Here is a 27,503-nt window from a genome sequence, read left to right as displayed (position 1 = left end):
CTGATAAGGAGCTCTGGTATTAGACACAGATGCATTTAAGTGGGAGTTTTGGCCCCATCCCTAAAACTTAGATTTCTCATCCATAGCAATAGTACTTCCTTCATAATATCCTTATGAGGAACAAATAAGGTAAAGAAAAGACCCTGACACAGAGTAAGTAATACATGTTGGTTTTTCAAGAATCTCTCTCTTCCTGGATAAAATAATCTTAATTCTACACATGTTCTTTGAAGTAAACGTCAGTGTATCAAATAATATGTATTTACTTGTTTATCTGCTTCCCAGTCTGAATCTGACAGACCCGTCGAACATGGTCAGCCCTTACTCTCATAAGAAAAAGATACAGAAGCAAAACAATTCTGTTAAACTCAGTTACGCAACATCACAGTAATGACCCTTTGAGTCAAGGTTAGGAAATACTGAATCACACTTTAAGACACTGTTTGGTACAATTATGCTTTCAATGTAGGTGTGGGTATAAAAGTCGTCAGTGCTTCTATAGCAATTGATTCTGGATCAAAGAAAAAAATACAGAAGATACGTTCTCAAATTTGTTTGTAAAAAGGAAAAATCATTCACTATTTGAAGGACTGAGTATGGTTAAAAAAAGGGGGGGGGGTATTTAATTCCCAAGTCTAATTCCATGGTTTTGATTAACATTGGCCAGAAATCCAGGAAAACTCAGAATATCTATCTTGGTATAAGGCTGTGATAAGCACACTTTTTGCTCAAGGAATGAGGTGGCTCACACCATCACCACGCTTCTCTTTACAGAAGCATACTATCATTTCTTAGTAATGTGATTAGCAGCACCCTATGAAACAGTTAAAGGCGAGAATGAGTACACGCTTTTTGATAGATGTTGGTATCAGGTTACCGAGTAACTAGCTACTTTCTATAAGGTATAGGGAGAGGGCCTGCCCTGGCTGGGGCTTGCTGACACGTATACAATAATTATAGCATGAAGCAGAATATGGTTAGAGGCAATGTGTGGTCTAGGAGTAGGGAATTTGATTTTCTGGCTTGATGGGAGGGAAGGGAAGAGACATCAGATTGACTTGGGACTTACAGAGGGGCAGAACTTCATCAACTGAGGCCAGGAGGAGGAAAGTGCATCTCAGGTAGGGAGAATAGCATTATACTGTTAGGGAGCTGAAATAGCATAGAATACTTTAATAGATTTGACTGTAGGTACAAAAGTAGTGGAAGATAAGGTAGGGAAAGAATGGGCCCAGAACGGGAAAATCCTTGCAAACCATGTTAAGGAGTTTGAGCCATATTCCAATACTGGAAAGAACTAGCCTGTGAGTGAGCAGAGATAAGGTCTAGTCTTAATGTGCCACTCCCAAAAGAATGATTTCCCTGAGCCCAACATCTATATCTGTAACATAAGAGTTCTATAGTGAATTGCCCACAGTCTCTATGGTGGAACCTGGGAAGTTTCTGAAAAAGCAAGTAACATAATGGGAACCATGTTTTAAAAGCTGATTCTGCAGCAGTGTATAACGTGATAATTGGGGGGCAAAGACTGGAGTCTAATTTACTTGTCAAAAAGATACTAAAACTGTCTAAGTGAGAGGTAATCAAGGTTTACATTAGCATAGGTGGGAATGGAAAGGTGGGAAGAGAATTTACAGTTCTTAGAATAAAATGGATTTAGAGTTAGAGAAGGAATCAAAATTGGAATCATCAAACTTGAATGATTAGAAGATTGTTGATGCCATTAAGAGAGACAGTAAACATAGGAAGAAGTGGGAGACTTATGAGTTTGTTTTACATATGTTGAAATATACATGCCTGCAAGAAAAATCCTAGTGATTTTAGGAAGCTAAAAATTCCAGGCTGAGGTTAAAAGTCACACTCCTGGAAAGAAATGAACGTTTTGTTTATTTATTTTTCACATGTGTATTTTTATTTACTTTTGAGAGAGAGAGAGCAAGTGCATGAGCAGGGGAGGGGCAGAGGGTGAGAGAGAACAAGAATCCCAAGAACCCCAATGAGGGGTTCAATCTCATGCACCATGAGATCATGACCTGAGCTGAGATCCAGAGTTGGACACTCAACCAAGTGAACCACCCAGGTGCCCCAGAAATGAACATTTTAAAACATCTACTTATATGAAGTACATATTTCACTTAATTCTCAGAACCGCTCTACAAGATTGGTTTTACTATCTCATATTTATGTTGAAAAACCGAAATTCAGAGATATTAAATAACTGTACAATCATCTTTTAGTCATAAGTAGCAGAGCTGGGATTCAAATCCATATTCTCTCTGATTTCCAAAGTCAATTTTCTTTCCCCTACAAGTAATGAATAATGATTAAAACCATCACTTTTGGCCATGGTAGAAAATTGGGTAGCAAAAGCTTTGAATCACTTAGCTGCAAACCCATACAAATTATCTTTCAGCAAGAGTGTAGTGGCAATTATCTTCCCAGAATGGCCAGCATCAGAGATAAATCATCTGCTCTTTCAGTGAAACTTAGAATTAACTAGGGCCTTCTTGAAATACTCTCCACTGTGAACATCTTGACTTTCATGGGCTTGAATTAAAGGTGTGATATCTCTCCCTCCTTACCAACTGTCTCTCAGATGGGAACCCCATTCTCAGACTTTAGGACAACTTCCTAATCCTAGAAATCCTATTAAGAGTGAGAGGGCATGTACCAATGCCTGGAAAGACCCATCTAGAAGGAAGTATTCAGTTTGGGCTGCAATGCCTTTTTTTAAGTTTATTAATTTTGAGAGAGAGAGAGAGAGAGAGAGAGAGAAAGAGAGAAAGAGAGAGAGAGAGAGAGAGAGAGAGAGAGAGAGAGAGAGAGAATGTGCATGAAGGAGAGGCAGAGAGAGAGGGAGAGACAGAATCCCAAGCAGGCTGTACTCTGATAGTGTAGAGCCTGACATGGGGCTCGAACTCATAAACCGTGAGATCATGACCTGAGCCAAAACCAAGAGTTGGACACCTAACTGACTGAACCACCCGTGCACCCCTGGCTACCATACCTTTGACTATTTTTTTTTTTCCAAAGGCCCATTTGACTCTAAGATCTAATCCACTGCACTGCTACGTGCAAATAATAAAAGGCATTATCACTTATTGGACACTTACTAACTCATTTAAGCCTTACAACAACCCTGGAGACAGACTAGTGTTATTTCCATTAAAAACAAAAGCAAAAACAAAAACAAAAACAAAAACAAAACCTGGTTCATTGAGGTTGAGTAATGTGCCAAAGGTCATGTAGCTAATATATGGCCCAAGCAGAAGGCGTGTTCAGACTCTAAAACCCAGCCTCTTAGGTCAAATGCATTCTACTACCACTTTAACTGTGTGTCACCCTTGAGCAAGGGCCATGCTAATCTTCTCTGGATCGTTCCAGTCTTAGTATACATGCTACCGACACCACTTCAACTGTGAGGGAAGAATGGCTGGATTGGTTGTCAACTGTGTTCGAGAGTTAAAGGAAATGGATATAACAGAAATAACTCTAAGATTTTCTAGCCTCAGACATTGGAAGGACGGTGGTATCACAAATAATAATGGGACACCTAGAAAGGGAAACTGTTTGCTAAGAAGGAAGAAGTCTTCAGTTTTAGATGCATAGGGAAGATTTTAACATCAAAAGGGAAGCTTAGAAATCAAGTAACCAAATCCCCCTTTATACAATAAGGGAATTGAGCCACATGAAGGTCCAATAATTTTCCCCAGCTCCACAACTAGTTAAGTATGAAAGCCAGAGTTCTAATTCCCAGCTCAAAGTTCTTTTATCACACCAGGTAGCTTGAGGTAAGACGGCTAAATGTCCTATGGGGAGCTATAGCTTGTTGATAAAAATCTCTTGAACAAAGGTTCTTTAAAGTTTAAGGGTTGGGCAATGACTCACTGGGAAATTTGGCCCCAGGTATCTGCTTCCTCAAGCTATTGCTGAGGGTGAGACCTGTGGCTGCTCCAGGAGTCCTACTGTAATAAATGCATTTCCAGACTTAACCTAACTAAGCAAACTGTCTTGCAGAATCCAGGATGGGACAAAAGGAAATCAACTGTCGTTAATACTATTCCTGTTCTTATAAATCTAATCTCCTAATCTCATCATATCTTTCTCCCCCCACTCTTTGTTTGTTTTGCTTTTTGTTACTTGTGCAAGAGCATAGTTGCCTGAACACAGCCCCCGCCCCCCCGCCCACACACACACACAGATTAGAGAGAACAGAGTACAAACTCATTCATTAAAAGAAAATGTTGGAGCACCTGGGTGGCTCAGTTGGTTAACTGTCTGACTCTGATCTTGGCTCAGGTCATGATCTCATGGTTTGTGGGTTCAAGCCCCACGTCAGGCTCTGCACTGACAGCCTGACTGGGATTCTCTTTCCCACTCTCTCTGTCCCCCCCCCCCCCATGCTGTCTCTCTCAAAATAAACAAATAAACTTTAAAAAGTAAAAAGAATGTTATTTTTAGAAATAGACTGTAGGGGCGCCTGGGTGGCTCAGTCGGTTGAGCGGCTGACTTCGGCTCAGGTCATGATCTCAAAGTTCGTGGGTTCGAGCCCCATGTCAGGCTCTGTGCTGACAGCTCAGAGCCTGGAGCCTGCTTCGGATTCTATGTCTCCTTCTCTCTCTGCCCCTCACCCACTCACACTCTGTCTCTCTCTCTCTCTTTCAAAAATAAACATTAAAAGAAAATTAAAAAAAAAATAGACTGTAAAGTTTTAAACTTTGTTTCTTGTTTCTTTTTTATCAAGAACTCTTTCTGATTTTAATGTCAAAAGGTAAAAGGGAGCAACCATTGCAGTTTTTTTATTTCTTTTTAATTTTTTTTAAAGATTTACTTTATTTTTTTTGAGAGAGAGGGAGAGAGACAGTGCATGAGCAGGGGAGAGGCAGAGAGAGAGGGAGACACAGAATACGAAGCAGGATCCAGGCTCAGAGCTATCAGCACAGAGCCTGACGCAGGGCTCAAACCCACGAGCTATGAGATCATGACCTAAACTGAAATCAGAGCTTAACTGACTGAGCCACCCAGGTGCCCCCTGTTTGTTTACTTTTTTGTAATCTTTACACCCAATATAGGATTCAAACTCATGACCTCAAGATCAAGAGTTGCATGTTCTAGCAAAAGAGCCAGCCAGGCACCATAGGAGCAACTGATTAAAAGAAAAAAAAACAAACAAAAAACAACCTAAAAAAACCTTCAAGGTGCAAAGGGAAATTTTAAACAAAAGCAACATGAAAATGTTCCCATATAATGTTTTTTCAGAATATAAACTACATTTATTTCTAAGTGTACATATTTTTTTACCAAAACAGTGACTAAATTCACATACTTAAAAAAAGCTTTTGAAAGTTAAGTTTTTTTTAAAAACTTATTTTGAAACAATTTTAGATTTACACAAGAGTTGCAAATAAAGTACAAAAGTTCCCATGTACTTTTCATCTAGTTTTATCTTGTATTACCACAGCACAATTATCGAAATTAAGAAATCAGCATTGGTACAATACTATTAATTAAGCTATAGACTTTATTCAAATTCTACTAGTTTTTCCACTAGAGTCTTTTTTCTGTTCCAGAATCCTACACTACATTTAATGGTCATGACTTCATTTTGTTTTGTTCTTTTTTATGTTTTATTTTATATTTGAGAGAGAGAGTGTGTGAGAGAGAGCAAGCAAGCAAGGGAGGGAGGGGCAGAGAGACAGAGACAGAATCCGAAGCAGGCTCCAGGCTCTGAGCTGTCAGTACAGAGCCTGATGCAGGGCTCGAACTCATGAGCAGTGAGACCATGACCTGAGCCGAAGTCGGACACTTAACTCCTGAGCCACCAAGGTGCCCCTAATGGTCATGGCTTCTTAAGTCTCTTCCAATGTCTATGACAGTCCCTCTGTTTTTGTCTTTTGTGACCATGACACTTTTGAAGAGTAATGGTCAGGTATTAAATAGAATGTCCCTCAATTTGGGTTTCTTGGTGTCTCCAATAAAAAGAACCAGGGCTCCTTGAAGAAGTGGTTAATTCCAGAGCTGGGGCAGGGAAATACCAGATGAGCCTGGAATATCTCACAGTCCTTAAAAAAAAGGGGGGGGGGAAGGGGTAGGTCACTTTTTAAAATATGATACTTTCTCAGATTTAGAGTGAAGTTCTAGAATTTTGGGAGGAATACTACAGAGTCTGATGTGACTTCCTCCTCAGTGCATCATATCACAAGGCTCATGATGCTGATGTCTTGTTAATGGTGATGTTAACCTTGATCATTCGGTTAGGGTAGTGCCTACCGGGTTTCACCACTGTAAAGTTACTATGTTTCCCTTTATAATTTGTAAATATTTGGGGGAGATCCTTTAATCCTATTCCTCCTTAAACTTTTACTAATTTTAGCATTCATGCACTGATCTTGCCTTCAGCAATTATTACTGTGCTGTTCTAATGGTGATTTTTCTCTTGCCCTCATTCCTTCTGCATTTATTACTTGGGATTCTTCTGTAAGAAAGAACTGTCCTTTCTCCCTTGTTTATTTATTCAATCATTATTAATATTAGGATAGACTCATGGATATTTATTTTATTTCCTTAGTTATAATAATTCCTGTATTATTCTATTCCCTGGGTAATTTTGTTTTGTTGCTCAAATTGTTCCCAGCTTTGGTCATTTGGAGCTCTTTCAGCTTGGCTCTAGTGTCCTTTCAATATGCCACCAACTTTTTTTTTTTTTTTTTAAGCACATTCTTACTTTATAGCACTATAAGATGACCCAAACTTGTCTCGTATTTGCTGGCCCCAGGCCTGGAATCAAGTACTACAAGGAGTCATGATTCCTTTTATTGGAGAAACCAAATCTGGATACTACATGTTCTCATTGCTACTGAGATGTCACTGTTTCTAGGCTGCCTTGGGGGATAGAACCAGGAATATATATATTTATTTCTTTATCTACCTGTTTACACACACACACACACACACACACACACACACACAATCTAGCATCAAATAATCTAGTATCACAAAATTCATTCTAGCATTCCTTTTATTTATTTTAACTTCTTTCTCTGATAGGGAGAAGCCTAACTTCATAGAATTTTGACATGAAAAGAGAATCTCCAAAATTATGTCATTACCAGTTTCTACTCCCTTGATACACCATATATTTTTTCACTCCACCTAGAATGTTATCCCTTCCTCAACTATCCACCTTTCAAGACTCCAGGAAAGACCACCTCCTCAAAGAACCCTTTCCTGAACTGCCCTGGCCCTATTCCCAATCAGCATAGGTCACTTCCTTTATCTTATTATAATTTTATAAATTCTACTTGATAGAAAGATTCTTGGGATCAGGGGACAGATCTACTTTGCCTCTTGCCCTCTTGGCATCTAGTACATTGCCTTCTAAATAGAAGGAACTTTGGGGCACCTGGGTGGCTCAATTAGGCATCTGACTTTGGCTCAGGTCATGATCATGAGTTCAAGCCCTGCATCAGGCTCTGTGCTAACAGCTCAGAGCCTGCTTCAGATTCTGTGTCTCCCTCTCTCTCTGCCCCTCCCCCATTCTCTCTCTCTCAAAAATAAATAAACATTAAAAAATTTAAATAGAAGGAACTTTATGCATATGTTTTGAGTGCAATTATATCAGGTTTAAATTTTATCCAAAACACTATCAGTACAAAAAAATGAATGCTTGTTATGCAGTCTTAAGGCTAGTTGTTGAGAAAGTACATATCATTTTTCAGAACTGTGACTTAGTAATTTTAGTTTATTCAAACTTTTGAGTTAAACTCAAGGAATATGAAAAAAATAGAACGACTAAATAACTTCAAATACTGTACCTAAAAGGCTCACTACTCTATTATTCAGCCACACTGTGACAGACAAGTCTACAGGCAAGTTTTACAAGTCTGTTAGAATTATCACTGCTATTCTTCTTGGAATAGTTTTCGCCAGGTCTCTGTAGAAACATGTATCCTAGACAATAAGAAATTTGTAGCAATGATCAAATTCCCAGGGGTCAACAAGGATGTAGATGTTTGTATCAAGACAGAATCACCTTAGCAACATTTTGTCTCTTTTAAAAAATCACTCTTTAAGGATATTTTGATCTCTAAAAACAATAAGAGTGGGGCGCCTGGGTGGCTCAGCCGGTTAAGCGGCCGACTTCGGCTCAGGTCATGATCTCGTGGTCCGTGAGTTCGAGCCCCGCCTCGGGCTCTGTGCTGACAGCTCAGAGCCTGGAGCCTGTTTCCGATTCTGTGTCTCCCTCTCTCTGACCCTCCCCTGTTCATGCTCTGTCTCCCTCTGTCTCAAAAATAAATAAACGTTAAAAAAATTTTTTTTTAAAACACTAAGAGAGAGAGAGAGGTGCCTCGGTGGCTCAGTCGAAGCATCCAACCCTTGATTTTGGCTGTCATGATCTCATTCATGGTCATGAGATCTAGCCCTGTGGAGGGCTCTGCGCTGACAGTGCAGAGACTGCTTGGGATTCTCTCTCTCCCTCTCTCTCTCTGCCCCTTCCTTGCTTGCTCTCACTCACTCAATAAACAAACAAACAAACAAACAAACAAACATTTAAAAAAAACCACTAAGATGCAGAGCAAGAATAATGAAAAGGAGGTTGTGTAATTCTGAGAAGCAATTCCACTTCTGGAAACTGCTCACCAAAGAATCAGAACAACTTTCATGGGGTGCTTACAGAATTCACCCTTAGCGATTCACACTTTACCACTCCAGAAAGAAAAGAAAAGAAAGAACTGAATATGAGGGCAACTAAATTCGAGATGTCAAAAGTTAAAGCAGGAAGCCAACAGACATGGGTTCTAATCTTTAATCTACAACTAATTAGCAGTATCATCTGCTGAAAAAGTCATGTCTCAGGGCCTCAATTTCCTCTTGTGTGAAATGAAAAGGTTAAAACAGCCTAGTATTTTCCTCACTGCGGGTCACAACTAGTGAGTTGTGAAATCAGTTTTAACGGGTCAGAGCCAAGATGTCTGTGCTAAAGAAAAAGAACAGAATGAAATACAAAATGTCAGACTGCATCACACAGAGTATAAGTAGTCTTTCAAAAAGCTTTTGTTTCAGTTATTTGTGTGTGGATAAACTGGGTAAGAATGTAAAATATTTCTTACTGTGGGATGCGGTTAAAAAAATTATAGTCTGACAAGTGTTGGAGAGGATATACAGAAACTGAAACCCTCACACACACTGCTGATGAGAATATAAAATGATGCAGTTGCTTTGGAAAATAGTTGGCAGCTCTTCAGAGGGTTAAACACATAATTATCATGTGACCCAGGAATTCCACTCCTGGGGGAGGTACACCCCCCCCAAGAGAAATGAAAAAAAAAAACAAACAAAACGCATGTCCACTCAAAAACTTGTACATGATTGTGTATAATAACATTATTCACAATAACCCAAAGTGGACACATTCCAAATATTCATCAACTGATAACTGATAAACAAAATGTGGTCTATCCATGTAAAGGTATGATATTTGGCCATGAAAAGGAATGAAGTACTGATATATGGTACAACATGGGTGAACCTTGAAAAAATTGTGCCAAGTGAAAGAAACCAGTTACAAAGATCGTATATTGTATGATTCTATTTCATGTCTAGGATGGGCATGCCTATAGAAACACAAAGTAGAGGGGCGCCTGGGTGGCTCAGTTGGTTGAACATCTGACTTTGGCTCAGGTCATGATCTTGCAGTCTGTGGGTTCAAGCCCCGCGTCAGGCTCTGTGCTGACGGCTCACAGCCTGGAGCCTGCTTCAGATTCTGTGTCTTCTTCTCTCTTTGCCCCTCCCCAACTTGTGCTTTGTCTCTGTCTCTCAAAAATAAATAAATGTAAAAAAATTTAAAAAAAAAGAAACACAAAGTAGATAAGTGGTTGCCTCACACATGCAGGGGGGTTGAAGGGGATTGGACTGACTGCTAAAGGGTGTGGGTTTTTTTCTGGGAGGTGATAAAAATGTTGTAATATTGATTGTGGTGATGGCTGCACAACTCTGTGAATATACCAAAAACCACTGAACTGTACACTTTAAACAGGTAAATTATATGGTATATGAGTATTTCAATAAAACTTCTATTTTAAAAATTACAGTTTGGGGGCACCTGGGTGGCTCAGTCAGTTAAACATCTGACTCTGGATTTCGGCTCAGGTCATGATTTCACAGTCTGTGAGTTCGAGCACCGCGTCAGGCTCTGCGCAGACAGCGTGGAGCCTGCTTGTGATTCATTCTCTCTCTCTCTCTCTCTCTCTCTCTCTCTCTCTCTCTCTCTCTCTCTCTCTCCCTCTCTCTCTCTGCCCCTCCCCTGCTTGTGCAAGCTCTTTCTATCTCTCTCTCAAAATAAATAAACTTAAAAAAATTATAGTTTTAAAGTCACTAGACTGGATGATAGCTGATCACTGAGGTCCCTGAGAATTCTCAGTGTGCCCTCAACACGGGGCTCACATCACCTATCCTCACGTCTTGGTTATTTGGGGGCAGAGCGGTACCATGGAAACACCAGCTGATTCCAATCCTGATTCCAGTGCTAACCAGATGCATGGCAACCACTCCGTCCTACACTTTCCTTCTGTATAAAATGAGGATGATAACCCTAAGATACAGGGTTGTTCTAAAAATAAAAGGAGATAATAAATGAAAAACAGTGCCTGGCACATTGCTTGAGGTCAGAGCCAAATCTTGTTAGTACTGTCGTATGCCTCTGTGTCTAACACATCGAATAAACATTATTCTAAAGGTTCAGTTAACAGATTACATATTTTGGCTTAGCTTAGTTTATATGTCATACTGTCTTAACAAGGCCTATGTCATAAGGCTCTGATGAAAATAATTCATAAATGTAATATTCTTCAGCTGTTTGACTTTTTTAGTGCAAAAATTACTCTATAATATTACATAATGGAGGTAGTAATGCTAGTTGAAAAGACATTAGTGGTGCCTTTAAAAGATCAAAATTTTTATTTTATAATTATTCGAAGAACTACCTCTTCCTAAATGTTTTGGACATGTGAGCAATTACTTTTTTGTAGCTTTTGTCCAAAAGTCAAATGAAACGTGAATCACTTCTTTAGTATAAATGTAAAACTAAATTGCAAAAAGGAAAAGTCCAGATATAAATGTTGGGCCTTCGTAAGGTTCTTGTGCAATTTAAAATTTTTTGATCTTTAATTAGGTTAGTGGTTTTCAAAAAGAGCTTCAGCAGCCAAGGTGGAATCAATGAGCATCTTTTTTGTATCCCCACATCACCACCGTCTTTCACCCTCCTCCTTTCCTTCGGGGAACCTCTCACTCCACAGGTTTCAACAAGCACTCCAAACTGGAGCCGCCATTTTCTTCTTTGCCTCGCTTCTTTGTCATAGTGATTGGTCACGCGATGGGCCTGCTAGTCATAAACAATTATGTAGACACATACAATATAAGAAATCGAAGTCTCTGCCTGCTCTTGCACACCCCTTCCCCCAAGACAACGCTACTTGCCAAAGGTAACCTCTGTCACGCTTTGGAGCATAAACCTTCTGATATTGCCCATGCATGATAATAATAGCAAACACCCAGCATAATATGTCAGTCACTGTCCTAAGCATTCCACAGATATTATCTCATTTTATCCTCACAACAACTCATGACGTAGACATTATATTGATCATTATAATGATACCTATTTTACAAATGAGGAAACTGAGGCACAGTGAGGTTAACACCAGCGCACATACTTTCTTTTTTTTTTTTTTTTTTTTAACGTTTATTTATTTTTGAGACACAGAGAGACAGAGCATGAACGGGGGAGGGTCACAGAGAGAGGGAGACACAGAATGTGAAACAGGCTTCAGGCTCTGAGCTGTCAGCTCAGAGCCCGACACGGGGCTGGAACCCACGGACCGTGAGATGATGACCTGAGCCGAAGTCGGACGCTTAACCGACCGAGCCACCCAGGCGCCCCATATACTTTCTTTTTTTAACAATAGCAATGACTTTATGTTAATATGCTATTCAGCAACTATTTGTTTCCTGTTGGACATCTTCTCACACATGACAGGAAGACATATAGGAAAGGACATATAGATGGAGGAGGACATAGAGATCTACTTCACCCTTTCAGTACCAAATACTATTTCACTCTGCAATAGTCTATAACTTATTTAACCAGGCCCCTGTCAATGAACATAGAGGTTGCTGCAGGTTCTTCATTATTAAGAACAAGACACCAATGAAAATGTTTCTATCATTGCCTACTTGGAAGTATGCATCCATGGCATAAATTCTTGGAAGCAGCATTTCTAGTAAAAGGCCTATGCATCAAAATTTTAATACGCATTCCCAAGTTTTTCTTCAAAAAAGTTGCATCAATTTGTATATATTTTTGCATCCATTTATATTTGAACCATCAGCTATATGAGAAAGACTATTCTCCACATCCTTGTGAATATTGAGCATTGCTAATCCTTTTTATATTTTCCAATCTGCTAGATGTATGAAAAATGGTATATTATTGTTTTACTTTTCATTCCTTTACTCATGGGGAAAGTTGAACATATTTTCAAATATGTGCTGGCCCCTCAATACATTTATTTTTTGAAACTACAGTTGTTTTTAAAACATTGTTTATAAATTGTTGATTATCTTTACAACTTAATTACTTTTTAAAATGGCACAAGGACTTTAGTAATATCATGTGTAACTCCTTGTACAATTCAAATTGCCTCTCACAGCAGCTGTCCTTTCCCGGTGTCTGATTCCTATCCAGATCTCATTAATATTCTTTCCAAACAGAAACGTTGTTTGACTACACAGATGAGATCGTTTCTGTAGAGTTCCCTTTTGTAGGGCACCCACCCCTTGACTACTCATCAATATTCCCACTGACACCGACAATCCAAGCATTAAGATCACTGTTTGGGATTGTGCTTCAGCTGCTACCCTCAACTAGCCAACCTAACACTTCTTAGTTGTGCAAGGGTCAAGGGTGGGGAGGTGAGGCAGGGGGTGGGGACGGTGCTTTGAATATCAGGATCATCTTTGGAATCTGAATCTCTCATGTAAAGTCTGAACACTTCTAATTTTTCTTAAGAGTCCCTATGATTCCAATGTAAAAACAGCTTTGGGTGTTTAGACTTGGTTTGATCCCAGGGTTCTTAGGCCTCAGCAGGGAGGCAGACACAGGCCCTAATCACCAACCATCTAGATGGACTGTGTCAGAATCAGATAAAAAAAAAAAATCTGGGCCACCTTAGCGTAAGCCTGGGGCCAGGTTATGGAGTACTGGTCATATGCAGGGTGATTCATTCCATTTGGTTTTACTCCCTTAGTCCCTATAATATCATGAAACAAATTTTTATTTAAGTTTATTTATTTTATTTTGAGAGAGACAGCAAGCAGGGCAGGAGCAGAATCCCAAGTAGGCTCGATGCTGCCACCTCAGAGCCCGACTCAGGGCTCAAACTCACAACCATGAGATCATGACCTGAGTTGAAATCAAGAGTTGGACACTTAACCAACTGAGCTACCCAGGTGCCCCGAAACAAATACTATTATTCTCATCTTACAGAGAAAGAAACTGAGGCTCAGAAAGGTTAAATAACCTGCCAAAGATTACAGAGCTAGTAAGTGGCAGAGCCAAGATTTGGGACAGTCTGACAGACACTAATGTCCATGTTCTAACTACTTACTGCAAAACACAAGTTCCTGGTCTCTGGGGGGTGGTCTGGGCCAGTCTTATCCTAAGCGTCTTGAAACTAGAAGGGATGGGTAAGGGTTGGGCCAAATGCCCCAGTCTGTTCTATATCTAAGCTGATTCTGTCTCCAGTTTCTTTCAGCCTAGGTCTACATCTTGAATCTACTACTTGCTTATGGGGTAACACTAGGAAAATTACTCTAAGCCTCAGTCTCATCATCTCTAAAATGTTCCTTTAGCTCAGTGCTAAAATAAGTGCTTATAAAGTAACAGTGGTGCTGGTAATAAAAATAGCTAATGTCTATTGAATGTTTACCGCGTGTCAGATCCTGTTTTGTTTTGCATATATAAACTTACTAATCCTCACGGTAGCAAACTCAGAATATTGCCATCCCGCTCTACAGATGAAGAAACTGAGGCCCAGAAAGGCCAAATAGATGTTAACTTCTTCATTATTTTAGGAGGCTGGGATGAAAATAAAACGACCTCTTGCAGAGAGAATAAACTACAATTGCCATTCTAGTGCACACTATATTTTAGGGTCAACTTATTTTTGTTACATCAGCAAGAAAAAAAGAGCACCTTGAATGTCATCTCTGAGAAGCTGGCAGTAACTACCAGGAACATCAGATCTGCTTAAAACCCTGACACTGTTTCTCTGCGCCCAAAAGTCTAAATCTCTCTCAAATTATACTGTTTAAGGGCCAAATTTTAGGTGTTCTTAACACCTCTGTAAAAACTCTAACTGGAAGATGATATAATGATCACCATCCTACACAGCTTCTATCACTTTATTCATTAATTTGAATATCTTATCTTCTTGCACTTTTGAAACCCAAATTAGCTTTTTACATAATTGCGGTAGCATTCGCATATCTTATTTTAGTAAAAGAGTAACCTGTAGTTACAGCCTTCAAAAACGAACTTTGGTCTAAAATTTTTAGGTCACAAAGAACCACCCAAGATTCTTTCTAATCTTTTTTCTTCTTCTTTAAATTAAAAATTACCCAATCTACTCCAAGTTTGATTCGACTTCTCTCTCAAATCTAATTTGTAATTTTTCTCTGCTTGGTTCTTCGTCCTCCTCCCTGTGCCCAGTTGATAATTAACACATTGTAAGGACAAACATAATCCAATGGATTGAGTCTTTTTTCAGTATTTTTCGCACATAGTAAGGAAAACCTCTATCAGTACATAGAAAAGCAGAAAACTATGTCAGTAACTTCAAATTTAAAGCGAAAAGTAGAAAAAGGCACAGTTAATTGGAAAAATAATGTGGAAATTTATAGTCAACAGAGACCATTATAGAAAGCATAGATTTACTCTGAATAGCCTGTTTCTCCTTTAACCTTTGTACCATTCCATACTTTGACATCAGATGCATCAAATATCAGTGCCTGGTACAGTGTAGGGACTCAATAAACATCTGTCATATGAATAAAAAACAGCATTATGCTAGTTCTCAGTTGCCACATATCAAAACAAAGGCCCACCTACATAATTGAATGTCTATAAACTACATGCTCACAGGTCTTGTCAATCACATGCTTACTTAAGACAAAGTGGCTAATTAAAGAACCTTCTTTACAATGTCAAAACAGAAGAATCATGTACACTTATTTTAAGAAGGCTGCTTCCATTAAGGATATAACCTCCTTATACCAGTCCTTTGTCCTTAATAATTAATTGAGTTTTCTCCAAATACAGGGCTTCTTAGTTTCACTCCTGGCCATTTCCAGGAAGGACCTGGCTTCCATTCTTCTTATCTGAAATTTTAGATGAGGACCTGCTCAATCTGAAAGGCCAGTTCAGATCAATTGAACCAATCCCTTCAAGCAAGAGGAGAATTAAAACGGGCTTACTGAAAAGTGACTCTTCTCTAGGCAAGTTCTCTAATCTTTCCTTTCTGTAAAAATCTGAGCAGCTCACCCAGAACAATGCTTTAATCAAGGACAAGCATAGCTGAGGCTGATCAAACAAAGAATTACCAAACCATAGAGCCACAGAAGTGACAAAATTTTGTACTTATCTCAACTAACTTATGCATCTTATTTCTTAGGGACCGGTTACAAACGTATAACGTTAATGTTTCAACTACATTTTCATGTTTACCTTCTAAAAATTATATCAAATTATGGTGCTGTTTTAAAAAGTTATTGAGAGGCATTTAATTGAGTAGTGGGCTTTTGGGTGACCTGGGAAAATGAATCAGTGGGTCTCAGTTTCTATATCTCAAAAACGTATTCACAAGGGATGGTTGTAAGCATTAAATGAGGGAAAAAAAAACCCCAGAGTACTTTGAAAACTATAAGTTGCTATAAAAACTATTGTAATTTCTAATAAAGTTTCAAGCCAGTTTCAAGAAAAAATAGAATTAAAGAATAAGTCTACCCAATGAAGAGAAATTGGAAGAAATTGTAACTGATGAGTTAGACTGGTTCAATGAGATGTTAACAAGAAACACCTTGTTTATTTTTTTTGTTTTGTTTTGTTTTTGAGAGAGAGAGAGAGAGCACAAACACACATAGGGGAGGGGCAGAGTGAGAGAGAATCTTTTTTTTTTTTTTTTTTTTTTTTTTTAGAGTGAGAGAGAATCTTAAGCAGGCTGCAAGTTCATTGTGGAGCCCGACAGGAGGCTCAATCTCACGACTGTGAGATCATGACCTGAGCCAAATCAAGAGTCAGACACTCAGCCAACTAAGCCACCCAAGCTCCCAAGAAACACCTTGTTTAAGGCTGTTGCTAAAAATCTTTCAAATCAATAGGCATGTAGTAAATATAATGAACATCATTTCATGTTTCCTTGAGGATTCTAGGTAGCTTTCTTATTTTTCTTCTAGAGAAGGAAACCAGAAGAAAACTTTTGGTTGCTTGAGGACTGGTTGGATTCTAGTTTTGCTCACTTTTAAAAATGTAATGAGAGTTTAAAGACTAGAATTGGCCAGCAGTAACAACCCTGGAAGTAGATGCTGACAGCAGTAGTAAAATAGTGGCCTGGATCCTGGGAACACCTTGGAAAGCCTGCATTCAGATGGAAGTGAATCCTGGCTATCACAGTCTCCATTTTTCCTGCTACCTTCAGAAACCCTCAGAGGCTGCTACCTGATTTGAACCCTGATGGAACTACATCAGCTGTTGTCCATTAAAAAACAACAACAAAACTTTGAGTTGCAAACCAAAACAGGACTTGGTAAAATGAAAAGTCTATCTTCAAGGCTTATGTGTGCATTCAACAAATACTTACTGAGGACTTACCACATGTCAAGCAGTGCTCTGTTTGCTAAAGACATGACATTAAAAGTGAGACAAGGTCTCTGCTGTCATGAAGCTTTCATTCTGAGGAAGCAGGACAATTAAAAACTGTGATTAGTGCAGTGAAGGAAATGCAAGGAGAGTAACTGAAGTGGCAGTAGGAAAAGGGGTAGATGCCTTAGATAGTGGTCAGGGAAAGCCTCCTTGAGTGAATGACATTTGAGCTGAGACCTGAATGATGGGGAGGAGATACGCAGCCAGCCAGGCAAAGAGAACAGATGTAGGAGTTTTCAACGTGTAAGAAATAGCAAATGCAAAGGCACTGAGGCAGGAAAAATATGACCAGGGAGTGAATGGAAAGTATGAGAAGATGACAGAGATGAGTGGCAGCACTCATCCTTAAATAAGGATTTACAAGCAGTGGTAAAAGATCTCAACTTTATTCTAAGTGTGGTGCAAAGCCAAACATTTCTATGGAATACTGTTTGCAAGATGAGATATATTTCATATACTTTATGATATTTAATTGCTTATTATATGTGTAATGACTACAAAATGGAAATGAAAGGCAAAGTTCTCACAATTAGAAGACTTATAATCATTTAAGGAAGCAATAATTCATAGTGACAGCATTAAGGTAAAAAAAAAAAAAGAAGTAAAAATAAAGTGCTAAGTGAAGACTAGGGAGGGAGCCAATGATTAAAATAGAACAAATTAGAGGCTTCATTTTTTAAAAGGAGCATTTTATTTGAGCTCTTAAGGAAAAGGATTTAGGCAGGAGTGGGAGGAGGGAGAGGAGCATGAGGCTGTGGGAACTGCATGAGCAAAGGCACAGAGGCAGGAAAGGACAGGGTGGGTCCAGGAAACCATGAATCACTGTATGGCTACAATGCCAGGTGGGTGGGTAGTGATGTGGGAGATAAGTCTGGAAAAATAGGCTGTCAGGGTGTGGGAGTGGGGGTCTTGAATAGCATTCAGAGAAATTTAGATTTAATATACTTGTGCTTTGCTTCCCCTTAAGTGTGTAAATGAATCTCCTGAGGCACTTGTTAAAACTGCAGATTCCCAGACCCCATTCCCCCAAATATATTGGTTTATAAGTCTAGGTGGGACTTGGGAACCTACCTTTTTTAACCAACACCCCAGGCGATTCTGAAACAGGTAATCAAGGAAACCATACTTTGAGAGTCGGTGTTCTATTTTTTAATGACAACTCTGGTCTAAAGGGGAAAAACTGAAGCCAATTCTAAGGACTAGTGAAAAAAGGGGGGTATTAATTAGAACAATGACAAAGAGCCATTATCACTGTTGGAGTAGAATCAACCAAATGTAGTGAGTTTTGATTAAATGTGGGAAATGAGACTAAAACTTTCAAGACAACTTCAAGCTTTCTCCTTAGGGAAACTAGGTGGACATAATGCCTGGTAGGTACATAGGGACTATCCACATAGTCCCGGTAGTTGGAGACAGGGATCTGGAGCTCAGGAGATATGCAAAGGCACTAAACACATTGCTTTGGTACTCCTAAATAAATTCAAGACAAAGAATTAAACATAAAAAGTAAAACCATAAAAACTAGAAGGAAATCGAACTGAATACTTAATCCATCTCCAGAAGGCAAAAGGCTTCACAAAATAAAAGCAACAAAAGAAATCCCAAAGGAGAAGATCTATAGATAACTAAAAGGCAAATAACTAGTTAAACATTTGACCACAGGGCAAATAATTAATATTCTTAAAATGAAGAGCTCATACAAATAACAAAGAAGAACCCCCACTCTGAATAGTTTCTGTATGGAATACTGGAAGTTGTTGAGTACCTTGGCTTCGCAACTTAAACAGGCTGTCATAAAATGAGATTTGCTTTGTATCATTAGAGATGGTGGGGCTTTGTGGCATACATCAGCAGGGCTCCAATGACTTACGTAACTAGGTTGCCAAGTGTCAATCCATGGGAGTGCCTAAAAATTACCAATCTTTGCAACTTCTATTGTTCTGCCTTTAGGTTCTATTAAGCCTTACTACCCACTATGAAAATTGCCTTTACTGCATCCAGTCTTTTTCCTTGGGCTCTATATATCTAAAATGGGCAACGGGTCAGGGACGGGACAAAAAATAATTTCACAATGTCTAGAGAGCAGTGTCTTGTAAGTCACCCTTTCGGCGCAGATGGTGTATGGACTTTGGGATCAATAACGCAACCCTGTTCACTTTACAGATAAGGCTCAGAGAGGATGGATGACTTTCCCAAGACGACCTAAGTGGTTGGTTCCCAACACCAAGGTGGCAATCCTGACTTTCAAGGAGGCACCCTTTCCATTTTGCAGTGCTGCTCCAACAAACATAAGCTCTGGCTCCTTATACCAACGGGCATTTAAAACACCACCATTTCAACTACTGCACACTTTCCACTTCATCCCTTCACTCATTCAATTTGGCCTAACAAAAATCTGTACTCCCTCCCCATAGCCCCAAATAAATGAAAGAACCCCGAACAAAAAACAACATAATTAAAATGTTAAGACCCCAATAAAAATGGGAATGGACTAACCAAAAGACAGTTCACAGAAGAAACTGAAATGGACGTGAATATATGAAAAATGTTTGCTCTCACTAGTAAATACAAATTAATCACTTTTGCTTATCAAATTAATAAAGATAAAAAAATAAGATCCAATATTATGAAGGAGGCACTCGGGCACTCACAATCACTGCAGGTGAGAGTATTAATTACAGTCTAATCTTTATGAAAAGCAATTTGGCAGCAGGTTTAGTGTTTTTTAATTTTTATGCCTTATGACCCAGTAATTGAACTTCTGGCAATCTAACCTAAGGAAACAGTGAGTGATCTGTACAAAGATTTATGCATCAATTTGTTCTCATTGTTTTTCACTTGTTAATAATATTGTAACAATTGAAATACCCTAGTACACACGTAAATTATGCAACAGCAACACATTAGGACATTGAACATCCATTATAATTGTTTTCAAATAATTTTGATGCCACTGAAAATTATGACATAAAGTGAAAAAGCAGATACAAAACTATATCTACTGCAATAGGATGAGCCCAATTACCTGTGTATGTTTGTGTGTGTGTGTGTGTGTATCAAAGGAAAAAAAGGCTGAAAGGAAATATACCAAATAGTTCCCACTGGAACAGATTATGGAATATTTTGCCTTCTTTATTTTTCCTCAAGTTTTCTATAATAAGCATATGTAATTCTTATCTTCCAACTATATATGCATATTTGTCTATGTGAAAATAAAATAAGAATATGAAATGAAATATGAAACAAAGTTTCATATGAAATTTTATATGAAATATGAGAAAAGCTTCAAAGCGAATCAGCAAATCACTCACATGGAGATGTTAGTTGAAATCGCAGAAATAAATCAGTCTGCACAGGGAGAGAGCATTATAAGAACAGGATGCTAAACCAAGGCAAAAACCCATACTTAAGGGGCAAAAGACTGAGTTAGTGAAGGGGCATGGGAGGAACTGGTTAGACTACAAGATGGACAACCAGGTAAAGTCATGTCAAGAAAGCCAACTAAAAGAAATAACCAAAAAAGTTGTCCACTTGGTCAAGTGTTGCCAAGTGGTAACTAAGGAGGACAGTGACAGGGCCATTCCAGGGAAGTCACTGGGTACGTTGCAAGGACAGACAGGTTTCCTCCAGTGCTAGAGGTGGAAGCCAAATCTGAGCAAATGTTACCTAGTCAGTGAAACTGACTACGAGGAAAAGAAGTCCCAGGCCATTTGTTTAAATTTCAGTTTATGTGGGGAAAAAAAAGATTGTGGAAATCTAAAACCGAGTAAAAGTATATCAGGATTACTAATCTATGGGCAATGAAACAAAAATTGGCAATACTTCGGAGTGCAAGAAAAAACATGTTTGAGGGTTTGTGAAACTTTCTAAACTCCATTAGAGGATAAATAAGAGAAACAATAGCTCCATACTTGTTATCAGAAAAAAAGTTGCATCTTTTCACCCCTAGAGACGGAAGTTCTTAGTTTCAGTGTAGCATTATGAAGAAATTCTTTAAAAGAAAATAAAAAGAATGTAAAATATGATGGTATCATGTTAACTTCTCATGACTGCAAATGTGAAGTCTCTAGAAACATTTTCAAGGGTGAAGAAATCATTTGACATGCTAAATAATGGACTGCTTGTTGGGTCAAACCATGTCCTTTTAATAAAAAGAGGTCTCCGTTAGAACAGTAACTTGACTGGGTCTCAAGGACTTTGCATCCAGCCACAGAATAAACACATCGGTATGGTTCTACCAAGAGTACCATTTACCACAGAATCTCAGTTCCACAATCATTAGGAAACTACTCAATTTACAACCACTCATTTGTTACTAAAGAACTTTAAGAGTCTGTGTTAAGTAATTTAACATCACCTGGAGATTACTGTACACAATCCAAAATAAAGTACTTTAACTGCCTATCACAAAACATAGTGAAAGACCATAGAAACCTTAAGGAAAAAAAAAAAAGCTTTTTCTTATGGAAATTCCTGACTTAGGAACCAAGTCACACATTTTCCTATCTGCAGAAAGAGTGCAATTCCAATCTAAATAAAAGTCACCTATTTCTGAGCATATGGAATTAAGAATACTGAAAACCTGTTCTGCGGTCAATATAGACTGACAAATTCTCCCAATTTGTGGTTAGGTAGCCTTTTATGGCAAAGATGTCTAATGATCTCCTGCACTCTCAAAATTCTTTTGTGTCTGTGTGTATACGTCTTTGGTGAACCCTCCTGGTACAGAAGCCCTAAGTCAGTTACAGTTGATTTTTGAAGAATATCAGAGGAAAGCGAAGAATTTGAAACCCCAAGAGGAACAATACTTAAAATTGAACTTGAAAGTATTTTAAGGGAAAAAGATAATTGTTACAGATACCGAAAATACATGCAAATACTGACTGGCTTTCCAAAAATTCCCAGTGAAACCGCTTTCCCAGAGTGTAAACAGAAAGAAAGGAGGTAAGTAATTGTCAAAGAAATGTGTTCATCGAGTACCATGGCTCAAATGACCAAATGAGACAACCATCATCTGTTTTATTAACTCAGAATCTCTATTTAAAAATGAAAAACATAATCATATAGAAGGGACTGTATCATGTTCATCCTCTATATACTAGATCACTGGCACACAGCAGGCAATTAATAAAAGCCTGAAGTTACATGGAAAGTGCTTAAGACCATCATAGACTTCAGATCATAAAGCTCTGCAAGGAATCTTCAAACACTTCTGACCCTTTCCTCTTTCACTCATTTACCCATCCTGTCTCCCGTCAGAAAGAAAGAAAGAAAGAAAGAAAGAAAGAAAGAAAGAAAGAAAGAAAGAAAGAAAGAAAGAGAAAAGAAAGGAAAGAAGAGACATTTTGAAGGCACCTCAGCAAGAAAAAAATATCCTGTCATCATGATGCGCTGTTAATATAAATATTTTCACTTCTGAAGCTTTCTCTTCTTAGAATTATTAGAAGGTTGAAATTTGGCCCACTTTTAACCAGAGTCTGGAACAAAACTGGACTCTACCAAGTTAAAGTTACACAATGAAGCAATTTTACAAAATGGCACTATTTTGCTAAGGTTGCCAATACACTATTCTATTCCCAGAAGTTCTACAGTTCAGGGACTACATGATAACAACACTCTGAGACCCAATACAGAACAGTGAAAAACAGCTCCACCAACCATTAATGAACTACCATAGAATTAAGGACAAGTCTTAATCCCATCTTCAAAAGGCCATAATGTTGGCAGAACACCAGGTAGGACATATACGCAATACAAATGTCTGAGGAAAATAATTCACTAATACTCAAAGTTTTTTTGTGTTGTTTATTTTGTTTATAAGGAAAAGTAGAAGAGGGACATAGCACTCTGGCCTCATCTCTAGCATAGCACTGATTTCACCAAAACTGTAAGTTTTATCTATTGATTCTGCCTAACTCATTTGATTTTAACTAAGTTTTTCAGAGTAGGGATGTTCGGAACTTTTTTTTTTTTTTAATGTTTGCTCATTTTTGAAAGAGACAGAGCACAGAAGACAGAGCACAAGCAGGGGTGGGGCGGAGAGAGAGGGGGACACAGAATCCAAAGCAGGCGCCAGGCTCCGAGCTGTCAGTATGGAGCCTGATGTGGGGCTCGAACTCACGAACCGTGAGATCATGACCTGAGTCGAAGTCGGACACTTAACCGACTGAGCCACCCAGGCGCCCAAAGTTTTTTCTTTTCTTTCTTTCTTTCTTTCTTTCTTTCTTTCTTTCTTTTTTTTTTTTTAATGTTTGGGGATGTTCGGAACTTTGAATCCATACTATAACTGACAAAACGAGGCACTCAATAACTGTTTTGTCCAAAAAATGAAATAAATAAATTCCTAAATTATTTAATAGCATGTTATGTATCGCTCTGTCGATGCAAAACAAGGAAATAGATGTGGACACAACCTTTTTTTTTTTTTTTTAACCTTCTCTCCTGCCAATTCTGTACCTTTTTGGAGGTCTACCTAAGACAATCATCCCATAGCCAGGTTATTACTCCACAGAAACTTAGAAAATGTTTGTTGAAGGTCATCTTCTTTTGTGTCTCCATCAGACCTCAGAAGAAAGTGTTATTTTATGGTTTCTAAAATATTTATCACTGGTGAATAGTATTAGTAACTATGGGGATAAAAAGTATCGTGTTTAACCACTTAAATCAACAGCAAAAGAAAGAATAATGCAAAAGAAGACCTCTCCCCCAAAGGGGTATTGTCTCAAGGCTGATAACTCCCTAAGTACTTTCGCTAACTTGAGGAGCCAAGTCAGTAGAACCATCTGGATTAGGCAGACTTTTGAAAGCCGGAATTAGGTGAAAGACAATAGTAGTTCAAATATCTCTCACTAGGATCAGCTAAACTCGTTCTAAGCACCAGTAAGGAGGCAAGGAAGGACGCCAGATGGTTGGCTCCTAGCACGTACAACTTCAAGCTTAGTAGGTGTAGCCAGGGGTGTACAGTTACCTTATATTAACACCTACCTATATTGGTGACAGGTGTCAGTGATATATACGCGACAGCGATTCGGGGATGACACACTCAGCTGCAAGGACTGCTATATTCTCAACATGCCTCAAAGGGGTGTAAGTGTCTTAGAGTTCAGTAGGCAGCATGGAATGGGGAAAAATCGAAGACAGAGGGAATGGCTTTAAATGAAGAAGGGAAAAAAGCAGTTGAATATCAGAATATTTCCCTAGGAGACTATTTGGAATTTTGATGAACTGTCGCCTTCCTCCACCACACCAAAACTGTATATAGTTAGAAAGGAGTCTTCCCGATGGAAGAGGTGGTCCTATCAGCTCCGGCCCTCAGGCAGCAAAGATTCGGCCCTACATAATTACTCCCAAGACCAGCGCAGTACCTAGACATGAGGAAAAGAGCAAGAAGATCAGCGGTTCCTCTACTCTCTCTCTCTCTCTCTCTCTCTCTCTCTCTCTCTCTCTCTCTCTCTCTCTCTCTCTCTCTCTCGGCGGGGGTGGGGGGAAGGGGTTCAAGCTCCTGGTGCTACCCCTGGCCCCAGAAGTCGCTGGAGAAGGAGACTGTGGAGGGAAGCCGGGGTCTCGCGCACTCTTCGGCCGTGCAAGATGTGGACAGAGAAGGCCCTTACCTGGCTGAAGGCGGTCTTTCCTCTGTGCTGCTACCAGCGGGGCTACGGGTCCCAGGCACTCTGCCTTGCGCACCTGTCGCGACCCAGCTGCAACACCTACAGCTTCTGCGGCCCCGCCCCGGTCCGGCTCCGAGCCCCGCCCCACCCCGCCCACTGCCGCGGGGGCGCGCACGCCCGCCGGTCTCCCGTGCGGCCTCGGGGCGGGCGTGCGCGTCGCCGACTGCGTGCCCTGCCTTCTGGGCCGCTCGCGTGGCTCCGCTGCGCGCTGCGTTGGCGTCTTGGGAGGCGTGGCTGCTTTTCTAGAGGCAAAGTCTAAGTCTCCGCGCTTATCTGTGAGGGCTGCGCCTACCTTTCGTAGCCTTGGGCTTTGCGTTTCTCTGCTTTGGTCTTAACGCTGACCCACAGTTACCGCAGTTTGACTCCGGAGCGACTGGGAGGTTTGACCTAGGTTCAACTGTAGGCCAGTCCCCAGCCAGCTTCCTGGTGCTTTCAGGGGTAAGTTTTGTGCAGGGAGAGTGATTTAGAGGAGGTGGCGTGGTGTAGGGGAAAGAGCTATAAATTAATCCTGATTCTACCGCTTGACGTTCATCAAGTCGCTTCACCTCACCAAGGCTGTGTAAATATGAAGGGGTTGGATGGGGCGGATCAAGTTCTTCGAACAGCTCGAACAGTTATTATTCCTTCGCTTAGCATTGGAGCTCTGTGAAAGATTGAGTACGTCAAGAGGCCAACCAGTGCGCCATCCTGACCCCAGATTCTTGGCCCAGTTCCGTGAGGCTGCGTGAGTGCCTCTGATAGAGTCCTTCCTTTTCCTGCACTGCAAAGGTTTCAGATCACAAGTTGTCTGAAGTTTTTTGGAACTCACGTAGCTTAATAAGTGCTACAAGGGGCTTGTGTTACTAAATGCCTATACTTACACTTCCTAAAGCAGTTAAGAGAAGTACCTAATGAGAAATTTCCAACAGCAGATGATACATGGACCAATCCTTTGTTCCCTTCTTCCTTCAAATACCCAGGCTAGACTGATTTCTGAATAGGGTAGCAAGCATCAAGACTAGCAAAATTGGCCGGCGACATGGGAATGTAAAAGAGTATGCGATATCAATATAGGGTGGTACTCCAGAAGATGCATTCCCTTGCAGGTTTAGTTCCCTCAATATGTGTCACAGACACACACCCAATTTAAAAAAACAAACAAACAAACAAAAAAAAAAACAAGCCAATAAAGGCCCTTATTCTCCGCTAAGAAGGCTATGAAGCCTAACTGGGGTCAGAGTTTTAGACCTACATTTGAATCTGGACACAGCCACTTAACAACTAGGCAAATTACTCTGAACCCCTCCCTTAGTGCCCTTTTGAAAACAGAGCTAGTAGTACGCCACAGTTGACTTGTATTAGTTTGCAAGGCTCATTGCTAAATTTGGGGGGATTTTATGAGCCAGTTGTTAAGCTCAACCACTGTTAAAAATCAAATTATGTAAATTTACGATTAAATACGTTAAAATCAGGTAATAAATACTCAAAACTCGTCACTTTTTTAAAACTTACTTTTACCAATAACTCTTCCTCTGAGAGCATTTGTCTGTTGTATCTTACGGATGGGAATGTATGCATCTCTTCCCAGCTCTGTTCAGAAACGTTGCATTTGTACTTTGAAATTGGCTTCAATAGGAACATTTGCATTGCCGAAATTGGCAAAAGTTACAAATGAGGGTTTAGTTTATTGTTTTGTTGATTTTCTAGGCCCAAGTGTCTACAACTTTTTCTGTAAACAAAAAGTAAATGTTTTAGGCTTTCTAGTACATATGGTCTTTGTCACAACTACTCAACTCTTATATTAAAAATGGGTGTGGGGGGGCGCCTGGGTGGCGCAGTCGGTTAAGCGTCCGACTTCAGCCAGGTCACGATCTCGCGGTGCGTGAGTTCGAGCCCCGCGTCAGGCTCTGGGCTGATGGCTCGGAGCCTGGAGCCTGTTTCCGATTCTGTGTCTCCCTCTCTCTCTGCCCCTCCCCCGTTCATGCTCTGTCTCTCTCTGTCCCAAAAATAAATAAAAAATGTTGAAAAAAAAAAAAAAAATGGGTGTGGGGGCGCCTGGGTGGCGCAGTCGGTTGGGCGTCCGACTTCAGCCAGGTCACGATCTCGCGGTCCGTGGGTTCGGGCCCCGCGTCGGGCTCTGGGCTGATGGCTCAGAGCCTGGAGCCTGTTTCCGATTCTGTGTCTCCCTCTCTCTCTGCCCCTCCCCCGTTCATGCTCTGTCTCTCTCTGTCCCAAAAATAAATAAATGTTGGAAAAAAAAAAAAAATGGGTGTGGCCAGGGGCACCTGGGTGGCTCAGTCGGATCTCACCAGGATGAGATCCAGCCCTCCAACTGTCTCCATGCTGGGCTTGGAGCCTGCTTAATTAGGATCCTCTCTCTCCCTCTCCCTCCACTTGTGCACGCTTGCTCTCTCTCCCTCTCAAAAAAATGGATGTGGCTATGTTCCAGTAAAGCTTCATTTACAAAAACAGTCAGTAGGCTTGTAGAGAAAATGTTGATAATGCAGAATTAAACTTTACATGTATCACATTCCTGGCCTTGACATTGTGAATAGCACAAAAAATTGAAGTAGTCTTTCAGTATTCAAAAACTATCATCCAGTTCAGCAAACAAGTTGCTCATGTCATTGATAAATGAGTGAAATTCCAATACACTTCTTCACTATTTTACTTTTTTTTTTTATCTTACTGGTTAACTTAAATGAAAATATCAACCAACATCCATGTCTGAACCTCACTTTTTTTTAAGTTTATTTGTTTTGAGAGAGGGAGTAGGTGCACATGTTAAGGGGGGGCAGGGAGGGGGAGAGGCAGAGAGAATCCCAAGCAGCCTCCGCACTCTCAGTGAGGAGCCTTGGTGTGGGGCTCAAACCCATGAACTG

At 39.9% G+C, this 27,503-nt stretch overlaps 1 protein-coding gene and 1 non-coding gene across 3 annotated transcripts in view; both read right to left on the bottom strand.

The window, feature by feature from the left end:
* The window catches only part of LIMA1 (LIM domain and actin binding 1), an 86,062-nt gene extending 61,347 nt beyond the window's left edge, over positions 1 to 24,715 (bottom strand). For both annotated transcript variants that reach the window (XM_058742821.1, XM_058742822.1), the window contains exon 1: positions 24,586 to 24,715. The gene's annotated coding sequence lies outside the window, so the exon portion shown is untranslated. The remainder of the gene's footprint in view (positions 1 to 24,585) is intronic.
* LOC131484155 (U6 spliceosomal RNA) lies at positions 3,308 to 3,411 on the bottom strand. Its single transcript, XR_009248066.1, has one exon. It is a non-coding gene; the product is annotated as a U6 spliceosomal RNA (small nuclear RNA).
* Positions 24,716 to 27,503: the final 2,788 nt, after the last annotated feature.

This window comes from Neofelis nebulosa, chromosome 8, assembly GCF_028018385.1.
Source record: "Neofelis nebulosa isolate mNeoNeb1 chromosome 8, mNeoNeb1.pri, whole genome shotgun sequence".
NCBI lineage: Eukaryota > Metazoa > Chordata > Mammalia > Carnivora > Felidae > Neofelis > Neofelis nebulosa.
The sequence above is the reverse complement of the archived record's forward strand: the minus strand, read 5'-3'. Positions and strand labels throughout refer to the sequence as shown.